We start from the raw sequence: 14,718 nt of genomic DNA on the forward strand, positions 1-14,718 counted from the left end.
GAAGCCGTTAAGTTTCACCGAGCAGCTTTTAGCAATGAGATAAAGCTATCACGACAGTACAACAAAGACTTCAGGAAATATTGGTTAGGCTTCTACCTAACCACCCTCAGAAAACACGCTCCCACTGCCTCTCCCCTTCTGTTTTTCCACTAGACATACAAGTAAGAGGGCTGTTGTGCACAAAAGCCTTTCTTGTATTAAAATGTTAAAGGAAATACTAAGCTAATATCATTCTCATCTGCTTATCCATCACAGGAGACCAAGAGTTGGTTTCTAAACCTATCTAGGCTCTGCTGTCTGCTTCCAAGTGGCAGCTGCCTGTACTTCCCCTGCTGGTGGGATTCCCACATCACCTGCTGCCCACCCTAACAGTGCACTGCAAGCTGTTCAGGGAAGGAGCACTCTGAACAGACATTATTTAATTAGTTTGACCTCTTCCCTAACAGCTCTTTCTGAAACAATTTGGTTGAAAACCAATAGCACAGGTTCCATCCTTTCAGATACCAGAAGCAAACATTTCATTTTTTCTTGTCCCACATCTTGCTTCCTGACAGGTAAGGTGGCAACTGTTTTTCCATAGATGCATCTTTTTCACTACAAGGTAGGAGCACAGCACACAAATTCATGGAAATTTAGCTAAGATATACAAAAAACAATACACAAATGATCAGAAGAAGTGCCCTCTAGAGGGCAATGGTGCTATAAATTTAAGTACTGAAAAAAGAGGCTTATAATGGCTGAATCCCTGTAGTTCAGCATGAGCATAGCAACTCTTTGATAACACTGAGAAGGCCAGAACGAGGCAAGCTTCTGTACAGAGGCACTGTTTGAAGCACCGAGCAGCAGAGCACAAACATGAACATCCAAAAATCGCTTGCAGTACTACACACAGCAGGAAAAGCAAAGGGTGTTTTCTGTATTGTGAACCACCTCCAACCAGCAAACGCCTTGCACACCCCACATTGGTGCAATAACCCCACAAAAAATGATACCCCAAGATTTCTTTTGTCATTGCACCTAGCAGATGCAACAATTATTCATGCCTACAACCAACAGCAACTAGGTTTAAAAGGTGCACATGGTAAGGTGCACATACCATCTAAAGGAATTCTGCCCCAAACAGAAAGGAACCCTAAACTTCTGATATATCCCCAACAGTGATACTTTGTTGGCTTAAAGCTGAACTGCAACAGGGCTTTACCTGCTTCCATAGCTGCCTTATGAAACATTTGTCATTTGACTAGGATTGTAGCACTGCAGTAGTGAAAAGGAAGTCACGTGGCAGTTAATGTAAATGTACATTAACACATGCAAAACCCTTTCATGAGAAGTAATTCCCAACTCTGGTATTCCATGAAATACAGCAGTGCACCCTAGCCACAAGTTTGCCAAAGTAACAGTCAAAGGTAAAATAAGAGATTGTTTGTGTCAAATTGAGTTTCACTACCAGCCTGGGGCAAATGACTGAATCGACTCCACCCACCGTGTTTATCCTGCAGCTTACAAATAATGGCTACTTAATCTGCTAAAGCCTTAGAAGCCAGAGGATGTCTTGAATGCAGCATTAATGCATTTTCTTCAGACCAAGTTACTGATGGTGAATCACAGCACTTCTCTGCAAATATGAGCCTAAAGAAAAAATGAATTAAAAGCTGTAAGTCCTATGAATATGGTAAGTATTTAGCAAGCAATGAGTCTTCGAACCTTTTTGTCTAAAGCCAAGTTACACAGCTAGCAGTTACAGGGGAAGCAATTCTTATCTGGCCTAGCTGGTAGTCAACAGGCACTGACAGTAAACAACAGTTATTTCTTAACTGCTTTTGAAATATTGCCCGTGTAAAATAGGAAAGTGAGCAGAGATTATGAGACATGTTTACTTCAATGGATGGACAAGGTTGGGGCAGGGTGCGACTGAGCTGGGAGCAGCTGAAGCCCACCTTAGTCTATCCTGCCCAAAACCGGGGCTCATTTAACCAGTGATCGTGCTTTCCTCCAGCATCTTCCAACACTACTCACAGACCCTACAGAAACCTTCCCCCTCTCGTGGTGTTCAGCGTTAGAACTTGCCCAACGCACTGTGCTGAGAACAAACATCGAGGCCTCACCACGAGGCTGCTCCGGAGCAGTCCCATGTACTTAAGCCCCAGACTTCACGTACAAGCAGACGATGGTGCAGACACCCACAAGCACTAGAAGGACACGAGGACACAGATTGCCCTTGTTTGATTACAAGTTACTGCTGTGACGTCAACACATCCATTTTATACACAACAGAGAGCAGATGAGTGTTGTCCACGTGCACTGCCTTCTTGCTTGGCTAGTGAGGGCTGTGACATACAAAGCTCAGGGGAGCAAGACTAACCAGTCCTCCTCCACTGCCTATCGAGGTTTATAGTCACCGCGGCATTACACACACACCTGCAAACAGCCTTAGTAACCACAGGAAGCAAGTGTTCAACTGGGAGAACCCTTGGGAAAAACACCTATGCATTACCCCTTGTCTGACATCTGTGATTTTTAGTATCAATAACTTATTGTGAATAAGGTGGTGCTGACACAGAAAAAGATCTTTTTTTGAAAAAGATGAGTTTTAAATTTGTTCTGTATTAAGTACAGTAAAGAAGAAAATGATTGAGCCTAAATAGAGCCATTCATGGAGTAATAACTACTAATAAAATGCAAAACAGGATGCACCTCCTTTTAACAGCCCCACCTGTATTGCAAAAAAGTTCTAGCTTCTAACTTACGGACATTTTGATTTCATGATTCCATACTGATTGTCAGCATATATGAACACTGAGAAGCAAACTTCTGAAGATGTACAACCTTGCAAAAAAACGTGAGCTACAAGTATTTTCAGCAAGATCAGTTGTCTTTATAACCACTTTAAAGTTAGGAGCTAGACCCAGCCAAACCCATAACACCAGAACAGGAATGACATCAAATGTTTGCCTTTTACTCCTCCTAGGAGCATGGTTCTCTTTTCTGGAATGTACAGGTACCTGGCAGGAAAAGAAACACAGACATTACCCACTGAAATATAAGTAGGCTACATCTTTATGAAACTTCACAACACAAACCAAGCAAAAACTGCACGTTACATCCTGCTCAGCTCCATTAGCAGCAGCGTATCCTCAGCAGACAGCTCCATCTTGTTTCAACTACTGACATTTCAATAAAGATCACCTTTTATACTAAGGAAAAGGCTCACAGGAATGTCTGAACAATACAGATAGAAGACCTAATTCAATCCTTCAGTGCTACAGGACTGAAGAGTGGCACACTGAAGCACAACCCTTCAAAAACCAGAAAAAAGAGCCAACTGTCATCCCAGGTCAGAAATGTTTCCCTATACGAGTTTATCAATAGTTGTATTTTTATTTTATTTTATTTTTTTGAAAGAGCAAAAAAATTGGAAGAAAAACCTGAAAAGCAGAAGCCTTCCTTGTAAGAGAACATGGAACCAGCACAGCAGAGGTTCTTTGTTCTCATTAAAAACAAGCAGAAGACCCTCTGCTTCCACATGTTGAAGACTCACCTCCCATTTCCCTTTATCAATCAGCATCCAGAGATCCCTCAGCTCCACCACCTGCAGCCTTTGCTGGAGCCCACTGCGTGGCCCCAAGACTCACCCAGGAGGCCCAAGGCACACCTTTCCTCCTGCTGAAACTGCTGAGGCTGAGACTCTGCCTGACACGCATTGAGAGAGGGGCCCACCCTGACGGTGACTGGAGGCGCACCCTGTGCAACTGGGCAGCGCCAGGCTCTGACTCCCAGTCTGCTCCAGGTGCGGACTGAACTCCAAGATCTGGGATTGAGCAGGAGCCACTCTGCTCCTAGGAGTGACTGATACATCCAATAGCCCTGGCACTAATGTGTACCAGCATGGCTCAAGCATTTCCTAGATTACTGGAAAACTGCAAGAACTTCACAAGACCTGCTAAGCACTCCTAAAACGCACCAGTAGCAGGATGAAGCAGGTTCAGCAACACTCGTCAGCCCTCTGATTGGGGTGCGCAGCAGGGAGTCAGAGCACAGTAACCGAACAGACACAGTCAACGCAACGAAGCAGAAACAAGTCACTTCCAGGCGAGGGATCCTCCCAATTCCCCTCACCTCATGATACACCCTGCCAACAAAGAGTAAGTCACAGTTCATGGTACTTCTATGACAGTGTTTATTCTTGCTTTAGAAGACACTCAGATATTATTTTCCATAGGTGTTCTCCAAATATAATTGAGAAAAAGACCGTGGGAAAAAAAAAATAAGAAATTAACCCTTGAGTTTTATAATCTTAAATTGCCAAAAATAGTCATTTGCCTAACCTAGCATCAAGCAAGAGCAAAGTTATTGCAATTAAGATTCCTACAACTGCGCATTCTGTACTCCTAAAAATCAAATTCAGTCTGTAAATTACTTCCAACAAATCCTTACATTTTTGCTTATCGAAGTACACCGGATACTAAACAGAACGAAGATTTGTTTTGAATATATGTGCCTGCTAAAGATGCTGTGCCCTGGATTTGGCATATTCAGCTTTGACCTACTTCAAGCTGATCGCCCACTTTACAAAGCCACAAAAACTAAACAGAAGCACTGAAGCATGCTTTAAGACAGATTGCTTTTATTTATTTTATTATTTTTTCTAAATCAAAACGAACCTGTCACCTTAGTTTTATCTATTGAAATAGTGTCTCTGGTCTTAACCCCTGACTTACTGTTTGCTGCTATTAATTACTGCACAGATACCCCAGCTCAAACTAAACTGATCTCCCACATATTTTAGGGAAGGTGAAAGTTGCCTTATTTTTCTGTTTCATCTAAACCATTTGTTTTGTTATTACAACTTTGTTTAGCAACAGTAATAATTCAGTGTTACATCTTTGATCCGAAGGTTTTATCTCTACATAGTAGGGCCCCATTCAACTCTTCCAACGCATTTATTGATTGTACTACGACAAAATTGGAGCTGCAAATACAGAGGTCAAAGAGACCATCAGTGACTTGTTATTAACTCATGGTGTAAATTACATCCTCACTAGGATGCTGTGTTGGTCCCTGCAAGGTGTTAGTTTGGTCAGGGATTTAGCATCCCAGCGAGACTGAAGGCTTTTTTCCTCTCGGCTGCGTTGCCTGAAGGGTGGCCCCAGATGAGAACTGCGCTCGCCCGCAGCATCCAGCTCCATTTCCCCCCTTAACTCTCACCCCAGTTACAGCAGAAAAGCACACGTACAGTACAGCCACAAGAGAATAGCCAGACGGTTGTTCCTACAGTGTGGCAAACACACCTCATCCTAGAAAAGGTTAGAATTAATCACCTGCTAAGCCGGCCGGGATGAGCATAAGAACACAAAAAAAGCTACTCATTTATAAGCGGGGCCGATTGTTTTTCTACTTTTCACCCCACAGCTAGCTGAAGGATCTTCTCTTTGGCATCCTTCAGCTTCGTCTGTGTCAGAGCTCAAGTTTAGAGTCTCGTGTAGACTTTGGTAGAAGACATGGTAGAGGATTGTCTAAGGATGACAGAAACCATTCTATTTCTAGCTTGCCTGCTCAGTTCTGCTTGAAAATTCAGGTAAATTTAGCTATCAATAAATGAACAGCCTGGGGAGAAAAAAAAAAGGGGGGAGCAGGCTGCAGTTGAAAAAGTAAACTTCAAAATACGTGAAAAGGTTTTGGAGCTAGAACTCTGTGCTGTTGTTCAGCATACTGTAATAGTGATAGCAAGGAATTATGTCACAAAATGAGTTTTAAACTCCTGTTATTCCCCCCTGGGTTTTCACTGAATATCAATGGAAACCTGAAAGGCTGACCTAAAGGTCAGAGAAAGGTTAGTGAAATTTTCAGCCTGGTGGGGAAGAGAGGAGGAGAGCTGAAGAATTACAACTGGCTTAAGTACTGCAAGCTGTTCCACTCAATTTACTTGGAGGAACCCACAATACATAACGTGGTTTATCTGGGTAACTCCAGCAAAAAAAAAAAAATCTAATTTTTTTGTTTGGTCAAGCAATACACACACAGTGTAGGATAACAATACTGGAACGCTGCACTTACGGTACTTGGTCTTAGCCCTCGAGAGAAGAGCGTACGTCCTCAGAACCATTCTTCACAGTGGGCAGCAGTCGTGCACTGGATGTCAATTCTGTTCTTTTCCATTCTCCCCCCCCACCCATTTCTTAAAGTGCTGAGTAGCAGACTTGCAACTGTCAAGCAATTTACAGAAATACAGCCAAACTTTAAGATTTCATTGTTAACCTGCCTGTTATACTAGAAAGGTGATGCTGAGAAAAATGGTTGTGAAGTGATTAAGTTTATATATAGGCATCTGGAAGGAAAGTTGGAGGAACCCTCATGTTAAAGCTCTAGAAGCAGCAGAAGGTCAAAACCACAAAAAAATCCAAAATCAGTGCAGACCAAACACCCCATCCTCCACTCACGAGCATGCTCCATTCCATCCGTTAGCCATGTCCCAAGCTTATCGACCCAGAACGGCTCCACCTGACAAGTACAGAGAAAAGAACCACAAACCTAGCTGTCATACACACCTCGTATCCTTTTAGGAGGAAGAGTTGAATCTTTTGTGACGCTGATACCCAACGTAACGAAAACGAGGTTCCTGCAGAAGGTGCCTGACGGTTCCTACAGCCCGTCTGCCCCACACCTCCCGCGCGCCCACCTGGGAGCCCCACGCACCCCCTGCGCTCGCTGTCCCGCAGAGCTGCCTCCCCTCAGCTACGAGAGCTCCAGAGCTCCTCTCTGAAGCTTTCCCCCATCTAGTCTCTGCTCCTTGCCTACAAACCCAGCTGAGCGAGAACCAAAGACTTCCACCACCGCTGATTTGATAGACACCATCTGCTTCAAAACATATACATGCACTCATGTTAATGACATCCTCCCCTTAATAGTCTGTAAAGACACCGGCATTTAAATAAACCAAATTGTTTATCCGATCTTTTCGTCACCCCCAAAACCCCCCAGGTGAATTAAGCACGAGGCAAGCCGTCAGCGCTCTCTTTAAGGAAGACACACTCCCTTACCTACAGCCCACAGTTTGCTAACTGATTTTCCTGCAGACTTAAAGAGGGATAAACTTAACACCTCTGCTTTAGCATTAAGAAAAACAACACAACCAATGAAAGCAGAGGCAATCTGGAGAGGGGGAGAAAAAAAGACTCATCTAATTAAGCCAAGAGAACGTAGATTTTCCAGAACAATGGGAACAATTAACGCTGCCAGGAGAGGGAAGGTACACGCGATCTCAGTCATGAAGGCCACTGCTATCTCAGAGGGAAGGCAGGCTGACATAAAACCTGTTACCTTTAGCCCTGCCTCAGCTGACTCACCAGCAAGCTGGGAGACCCAGAGGTGCTTCAGAGAAGCCTGCCTCTGAACTCCCGGCGCAGGGACCTGCTTAACAACAGATCTGAGAAAATTACAGGACAGACGTTTGCTGCAGCACCACCTATAAACCTCAAGCACAATGGGTTGTCCCGTAACTGGAAATATCTTTTGAGGACTAGTTACAAATAGCTCCTCCAGAACCAACGGAATCACAGCCACTAAGACGTGCTTGTTATATTCATTTAATCACAATCCTTACCCAAAAGTCTATACGCAGCCAAATCTGGGCTAAGAACCGTATTAGTAAGGAAGAAAGGACTAAAATACTTCCAAAGCTATTGACTAACAAGTGCTTTGAATTTATAATGCTGATTTTTATATACATAGCTGAGCATGCCTAAGTGCACTTGCTGCTGCTTGGTATGACAACGCTGTGCTCGGAAGAGGCCCCTGTGCTTACAGCACTGAGGAAATGGATCAGAGCAGAAACAAAACACACTTACCTTGTAAGCAACATTTCCCTTTGAAATTGAACAGTCCACAACAGCACAAAGCAGTACGATAGTTAACTGGCATGGAAAACACCTAAGAGCAAGGTAGACTAAGTCATCACGTCCGCGTAATCCCTAAAGAGAAGGCGTAAGGTAGAGCAGCACAGAGCGAGCTTTTACATGTGCTGAATTAGACAGGCGCTGATAGTCAAGACTGAGCCCTGCCTTAATGAGTATTAAGAAAAACCCTTCTTCAAACAAGTTAGATAAGCACATTTGCTGGGGTAGACGTGCAGGATCTAGCAAGTATTAGATTAAAACCAGATCTAGGGTATTCATTTCACACTGACCACATAACTTACAGGCTAAAACATCTTGTTCAGATACACAGATACAGGGAGATGATTTGCCTAGCAGAAGGTAAGAAATCATGGTTCTTCCAAACGTTTCTGGTATGTGATCCTCAAAAGGCTCAAAACATTGTAGGAATGAAGAAGAACATTGTTCTGAAATAACTGTAGCTGTGTTATGTCAGCTGGTGCCCTCAGCCTAAGTGTCTATTTTTCATGTGTTACAGTTCAGATCCAACCACTGGATTGTCAGCAGTGGCACAAACCTTCCACGGGCACTCCTGCCAGCTCAGACAGCAGGTACGGCAAGAATCCTGAAGAAATAACTTCATGTGCTCCACAACTAGTTTTAGGTGGGTCAGGATTATTTACTAGTGTAAATGTCCATTTTATAAATCTACACTGAGGTGTAGCCTACTCTGTCAAGCAGATCAAAAGACAAAGTAACATCAGCCATTAATGAACACCTGTACTCACAGCACCCAAAAGCCCCATTAGGAACCTCACTCCCTTTCCGCCACATAATGAAGCAGCTCCCAAGAAAGCCATTCAACCTAGGCAATGCTTAATCAACTGATTTTTTTTTTTTGTTAGAGCAGACAGGTTCTGCCAATGACAACTATGGCTTATAGAAAGGAGAAGTAGGAGAATGAAGAGAACAGTAGTAACTTTATTAATAATCTGCATTTATAGACAGCCCGTAGCTTACCACATCGCTACAATAAACCTGGCAGAAGAAACCCAGGAGCATTTTGATTAGCACGTGGCTCTGGTACTTGGGAAAGGTCTTCAACTGCTATCACAAGTTACATACCATAGGCTGGGGGAAAAATATGAAATCTGAAATTATTTGTTATTATTAACTGATTTTTTATTGTCCTCTTGATTTCATATATTAAGCATAAGCAGCTCTTCTTTTCAGGCTGGGTACTATTTCACTCTTCAGTTCAAAGGAATTTCAACACACAACTCCCAGTCTTTGCCTTCAGTTTGGAAGACAGGCCTGAAGTTCAAAAAATAGGTGACAGCTGACTGAAATGGAACCATTTAAAAGCTGCTCCTTTTCATACTAGAGTACTTCAGGCCATTCCCGTTCATGAATCCTAGAAGCAGCTACAGGGGTTTGTAAATAAACTTTGTAACAGACATGCCCAGTAGGGTTCAGAGCCATAGAGCTCCTCCAGCTATTGTCTGCCCAGAATATTTTACAAGAGGTCACAAACACATCACAATCAGCCCCAGAGTTTGTGAATATAACAAGGTTTAATCGTTGGTAAGACGATCAACAGAAGGTAATTCAGAAGTTGCCCCATCTCTAGCAGGCTCAGCAGACAAAAAAGTTGAGAGCAGACAAAGAATACAAACCCAGCACTCAAGGCTGGGTGGAGCACAGGAAATAGTATAGGCTGAAGAGTCAGCCATAAGGGCAGGACAGACCTCTCAGCGTCACAAAGGTAAGTGCTAATGTCTTTTTCTTTTGTAGAAGAGAAATTAACCAGTTACTCCCATAGAAGAAAGTAACTGCCATCATTTCGAGGACAAAAAAAATCACCCAAAGTTCTAAGCAGGCAAGTGTTCTACTGCATTCTTCATTGTCCTTACCTTGGATTCATCCATAGACGCAGGCATTGAGCGAACGCATCCATTAAACCCTGTAACATCTACTCCTCTAAGTAAATGAACTTACAAGAAGCCACTATCCCTTAATTTAATTTGGGGCAAGTTAAAGCCAAAAGCAGTTATCAGCTGTGACAACCTACCAGCAAAAACTGGGCTCTAGAATTGAGACAGACCCAAGAAAAACAAAACCTCAACCTGCTTCACAATCGTCACTGTGGTGCTCGTTCTGACCAACGCTGGGTTCAGGTGGGAATGCCACCTGCCACATCTGGAATAGCAGAGCACTTCTAAAAGCAGTCCTTTCTAGGTGCTCCAGCTGATCCCTATTGTATTCCCCAATCCTTTGTTCTAATGCCTTTCCGACACAACTTTAAGTCTGAACACTGGTATGACCCCAGGATGCAACGCCAGCGAGAGCACAGCACGGGTCTCACAGAGCCGCCTCGTTCACAAGGGCCTCCAAAGCCCTGAGATGTTATTTTGTATGAGCTTGGCACATGGAGGGCAGTGTGATCAGCTCCCTGTACTAGGGGTTGCCTGCCCTACCGTGGGCACCAGAGAGAGCAGGGATGCTTTTTGTGTGTGTGTGTGTGTGTGCCCACCCGAAACCAAATCTAACCAAGAAGTTATGTGAACACCACCACTAGGCAACAATACAAGGGTTCTCTACAACCGAGGGAATCTCGTGTGTAAAACGCCCATGCAAAAATTACAACTCTTATCTGAAGCGTAAATAAAAAAATCAACAAGTGAATATCTAAATCGATATATTGAAACGGATACCAGACAAAAAATCTGGCTTTGCAACAGTGACTGGTCACTTCTCACTGCCAGCCAAATCAAGATCCACCCTGCAGAAAAATAAGCCTCAAAACAGAATGTGAGATTTGTTTCGTTTCAGAAGGTTCCTGCACCATTAGATTCTTCCCTAAAGAGACTTCATTGTTACGGCAATTAGTATTCCTCCACCCCAGCAAAACGCAAGCAAAAGGGAAAAAAAAAAAAAAAAAAAAAAAGCTATGAAAGGGTAATCTAGCCATTTCGCAGCTTTGCCTCCTTACTCCACCCAGTCTCTTCTCTGCTCAATGGCTGCACAGAGCATCCACAAACATGGCCAAATCAAAAGAAACACACAAAAATGAGAACCCTGAGAACAAGCTGCAGATTTGCAATAAATCTTTCTGTTAGAAAATATTTTCTTTGTTTAGTTCCCTACCATGATTTTCCCATTTAATAAAATGACTCCACGAGCAAATAACATTTTGATAGCAGACCCTCCCTCTTCTGCAAACGAGCCGAATGCTGCACAATCATTTACGGAACGATCACCACCGAACACAGGTTCTTTAACCCCCACCTCCTCACGCTGTATAAACAATACCGCCAGAGAAATACATACGTGGAGGGGTCTCCGCACCAATACAGAATTCGACCAGGTCCATACGCCCCAACATCCATTTGCAGTAAAACAGGGTTTATTAACGATTTTTAATATACCTTCAGTAACCTTCCAGCACCCCCTGGTCAGGTAATTCATTATGAATTGACTTGACCTGCAGCGACCAAGCCCTCTGCTGCAGCACCAGCAGCAAGGCAATTTTACCAGGGATACTACGGCAAAGAAAGGGAAGCTATCGCCTCGTCGTTGGTATTAAAGGTCAAGTTTAATCGCATCCACCTTGAACAACAAAAAAAAACCCACCCACAGCACAGAGCAACCCTAAACTTTTTTTCAGGGAGGCACCACTCCCACCCCCGACTCCCACCAGAAGCCTGCTGCCGAACAAAACCTCGAGCGGGGCGATGCGGCCGGCCGGGCTGCCAGCAGAAGGCTTCCAGGGCAGCTCGATGCTGCGCTGTGCCCCCCGAGGAGGTGACCCCTCCCTCCCCCGTGGTACTGCAGCTGGCTCTGAAGGTCTGAGCCGCCTCCTATCTGCGCTCCCCGCGAGAGCGCCGCAGGAAAACAGGCTGGATGCGAGCGGCTCCTCCAATCCCCCCGGCCGCTCCGCTACCGAGCCTCGTTGTGTTTGGTTTCGTTTCGTTTCGTTTTGTTTTGCCCTGTGCCGCAGCCGGCTCGGGAGGCGCGGGCCAGCGTCTGGCACCGCCGCTGTGCCGCGGAGGGGCCGGGAGATAAGGACGGGAGCGAGCCCTGGGAGAGGAGCGGGGGGGGGGGGGGAGGCCGCCCGGCACCCCCCGGCGCGCAGCCCTGGCCCCGCGTTATTTTGTTATTTTGGTTATTTTTGTTATTTTCCCCGTTTTCCTCGCCCGGCCCCGCGCCTCGCCCCGGCATCTTGCTAAGTCACCCGGGGAGCCGGGCGGCCTGCAGGCGGGGCGGGGAAGGACGAGGCAGCCGCGGGCGGGGGCACCAGGGCCGCTCTCCCCCCCCATCTCCCCTCAGCCTCCCCCCCCCTCCCCGCTCCCCGTTTTCCTGCCAAGTCACCGGCAGCGCGGCGGGGCCGAGCGCCGGGAGCGGCCGCTGTGTCCGGGCGGGCCGCGGGCCGGGCGGGGCGGGCGGCGAGGGCAGGGAGCGGGGAGCAGCGCCCCCCCCCCAACCACCACCCCACGGCCACAGCCCCATCCCCGACCCCGCCGCGCCCCGGGGCCCGGCCCCCCCCGCCCGGCCGCCCCCCGCCGCCGGCCTCCCCCCGCCTCCTCCCCGCCGCCTCCTCACCGCCGGGCGCGGCCGCCATTTTGAGAGCGAGCCGAGAGAAGGAGGCGGGCGGCGCCGGGGGGAGGGGGCGCGGGGGGAGGCGGGCGGCCCGCGGGGAGCCGGGAGAGGCCTCGGGCCGGGGCTGCGCGGCCGGGACGGGGCCCGCGGGGCGGCGGCGGCGGCGGGGAGGGGACGGGGACGGGACGGGGACGGGACGGGGACGGGGGGAGCCGCGGCGCCCGCCTTACCCGAGCCGCCGCTCGGCTCCGCCTCGCTCTGCTGCTGCCTGCGGCCGGCGCCGCCCGCCTGTCCCGAGCAGCGGCGGGGGGCGGCGGGCGGGGGGCGCGGGGCGCTGGGCGCTGGCTCCGCTCCGCGTCTGTCAGAGCCGCCCCGGCCGCCAGCAGGGAGGGAGGGAGCGGCGCGGCCCCGCCGCGGCTCTGCGCATGTGCGGGGCGGGGGCGGGGGCGGCCGCCCGCCTCCATCTTGGGCGGCGGAGGCGCAGCGCGCCCGGCCCGGCATGCACCGCGCCGCTCCCGGCAGCCTCCGCGCCCGCCCTGCCGCGGCCTGCGCGGGGCCCGGGAACGGCCGCGGCCCCTGAGGAGATTTCCCGCTGTCCGCTCTGCTGAGGGCGGCTGAGGGCGGCTGAAGCCCCGCGCCCAGACGAAGCGGCTGGCAGAGGGAAAGGCAGAGTCCCAGGGACATCGCCACCGCCTCCCCCAGCGGGCAGCTGACGGTGCGGAGTTAAACTGCGCGTCAGAAGCCAAATTCCCCCCTCAGATTTCGTTTTGCAGCACTTGGGGCTCTCAGAGGTTTCCGTATCAGTAAGAGCAGTCCTAAAGCCGCTGCTTTGCAAAACCGTGAGCTGGCAGCAGACCCAACCGGTGTAAGCGCTCAATCGCAGTCAGTCCAGGTGCAAAGTAAAGAGCCCCGCTGTCACAGGCAGCACGTACATGTGGCACTATCAAAGACCAGTGACCAAAGTCACCTCTAACGTTGGCAGGCACAGCAGCACAATACATGGCTTAGTGTAGGCCATAAAATTTTCTGGAGCGTTGCTTTGGGGAAATCAGTAGTTTCATATGTAAAATTACCCATGTAGCAAACAACTTTAAGAATCTTCAAGGGAAAATTTCACAGTCAAAGGCTGTGTAGTTTTATCTGCTTCTATGGCAAGTAACAACAGATTACAAATACAAATGAATCTCCGTTTGTCAACTGGTTTGAAAATGCTCTGTCAGCTTCACTGCTAACCCATGGCGTGTGGGCAGTCCCTGCCTCGTTATGCTCTTATTTTATAGCAGTAGGGTACAAGCAATAGGCTTTTAAAACCCAATCCGCAATGCAGAACTACAAATGGGTCCAGGACAAATTTTGAGTATGAACATGCATTTAAGTTTTTTTTGTTGTTGTTTTGTTTTGTTTTTCACTAGATTGTAAGTTTTGAACTCATTTAGGCCTTGAAGACTTCTTCTGTTTACACACAGACACGGTGATATCCCAGACATTCCCAAATACATTGATTGACTAATGACATAGAAAATAATAGAAACAAAGTAATACCGCATTAAATGAACCAATTAATGGAATTAATAAACAGTTGGATAATCCAGTAGGCCCAATTTCCAGTGAGGAGACAACACAGTGTGGATCTGATCCTTTTGTTAATTAAAAAAATTAACATGGAGCAGAATCTGTCAGTATCCCATAACAACATTTCACGGACGTGTTCAGATAGTTTCCAAAAAGAGAGGAATGGGTCTCATCACCCCGGCCTTTTTTGCCACCCAGTATTTCTAAATTCCTGTGCTGATTACTGGCAAGAGCACTTGCCTTCTTGGCAGAGATAACATTCCCAGTTCCCACTTACAGCACGTGACAGTGGTATTTCAGAAATGTCACCAGGATAAGCACGGTGGATCAAAACTTCAGTTCTCTGTGATGCTTCCTGTCACTCAGGTACATGGAGAAGTAACACGTCCAACCGAAAATCATGACTCCCCATGTTCTGAATCCTTGGGGGTATTAGCCATTGTTGACCAGTTTTCACATCTTAAATTGCTCTCTGGCAATTAACATGCTTTTAATTTTTAAATGTGCTGAGTACATTTTCTTACCTCTTAGGAGACGTGCAGGCATTGGCTCGGATTTTTGAATGTGCTGATTACAAATGGGCAGGCCTGGAAGCGAACGAAAGCCTGCCCCTCTCGTATGGTAAAGGAAATTAAGGCTTTTCACATTCGAGTTACTCATCGAGGAACATTTTCTC

At 47.2% G+C, this 14,718-nt stretch overlaps 1 protein-coding gene across 2 annotated transcripts in view; it reads right to left on the minus strand.

Moving 5' to 3' along the window:
• The window catches only part of PAFAH1B1 (platelet activating factor acetylhydrolase 1b regulatory subunit 1), a 31,266-nt gene extending 18,423 nt beyond the window's left edge, over positions 1–12,843 (minus strand). The window contains exon 1 of one of the 2 annotated variants that reach the window (XM_027472459.3): positions 12,701–12,843. The gene's annotated coding sequence lies outside the window, so the exon portion shown is untranslated. Of the gene's footprint in view, positions 1–12,473; positions 12,610–12,700 lie in introns of those variants that run through there. The other variant, XM_027472460.3, reaches the window with a different exon arrangement.
• Between the last annotated feature and the right edge of the window lie 1,875 nt (positions 12,844–14,718).

The sequence above is a fragment of the Anas platyrhynchos genome, chromosome 20 (assembly GCF_047663525.1).
Source record: "Anas platyrhynchos isolate ZD024472 breed Pekin duck chromosome 20, IASCAAS_PekinDuck_T2T, whole genome shotgun sequence".
Taxonomy (NCBI): domain Eukaryota; kingdom Metazoa; phylum Chordata; class Aves; order Anseriformes; family Anatidae; genus Anas; species Anas platyrhynchos.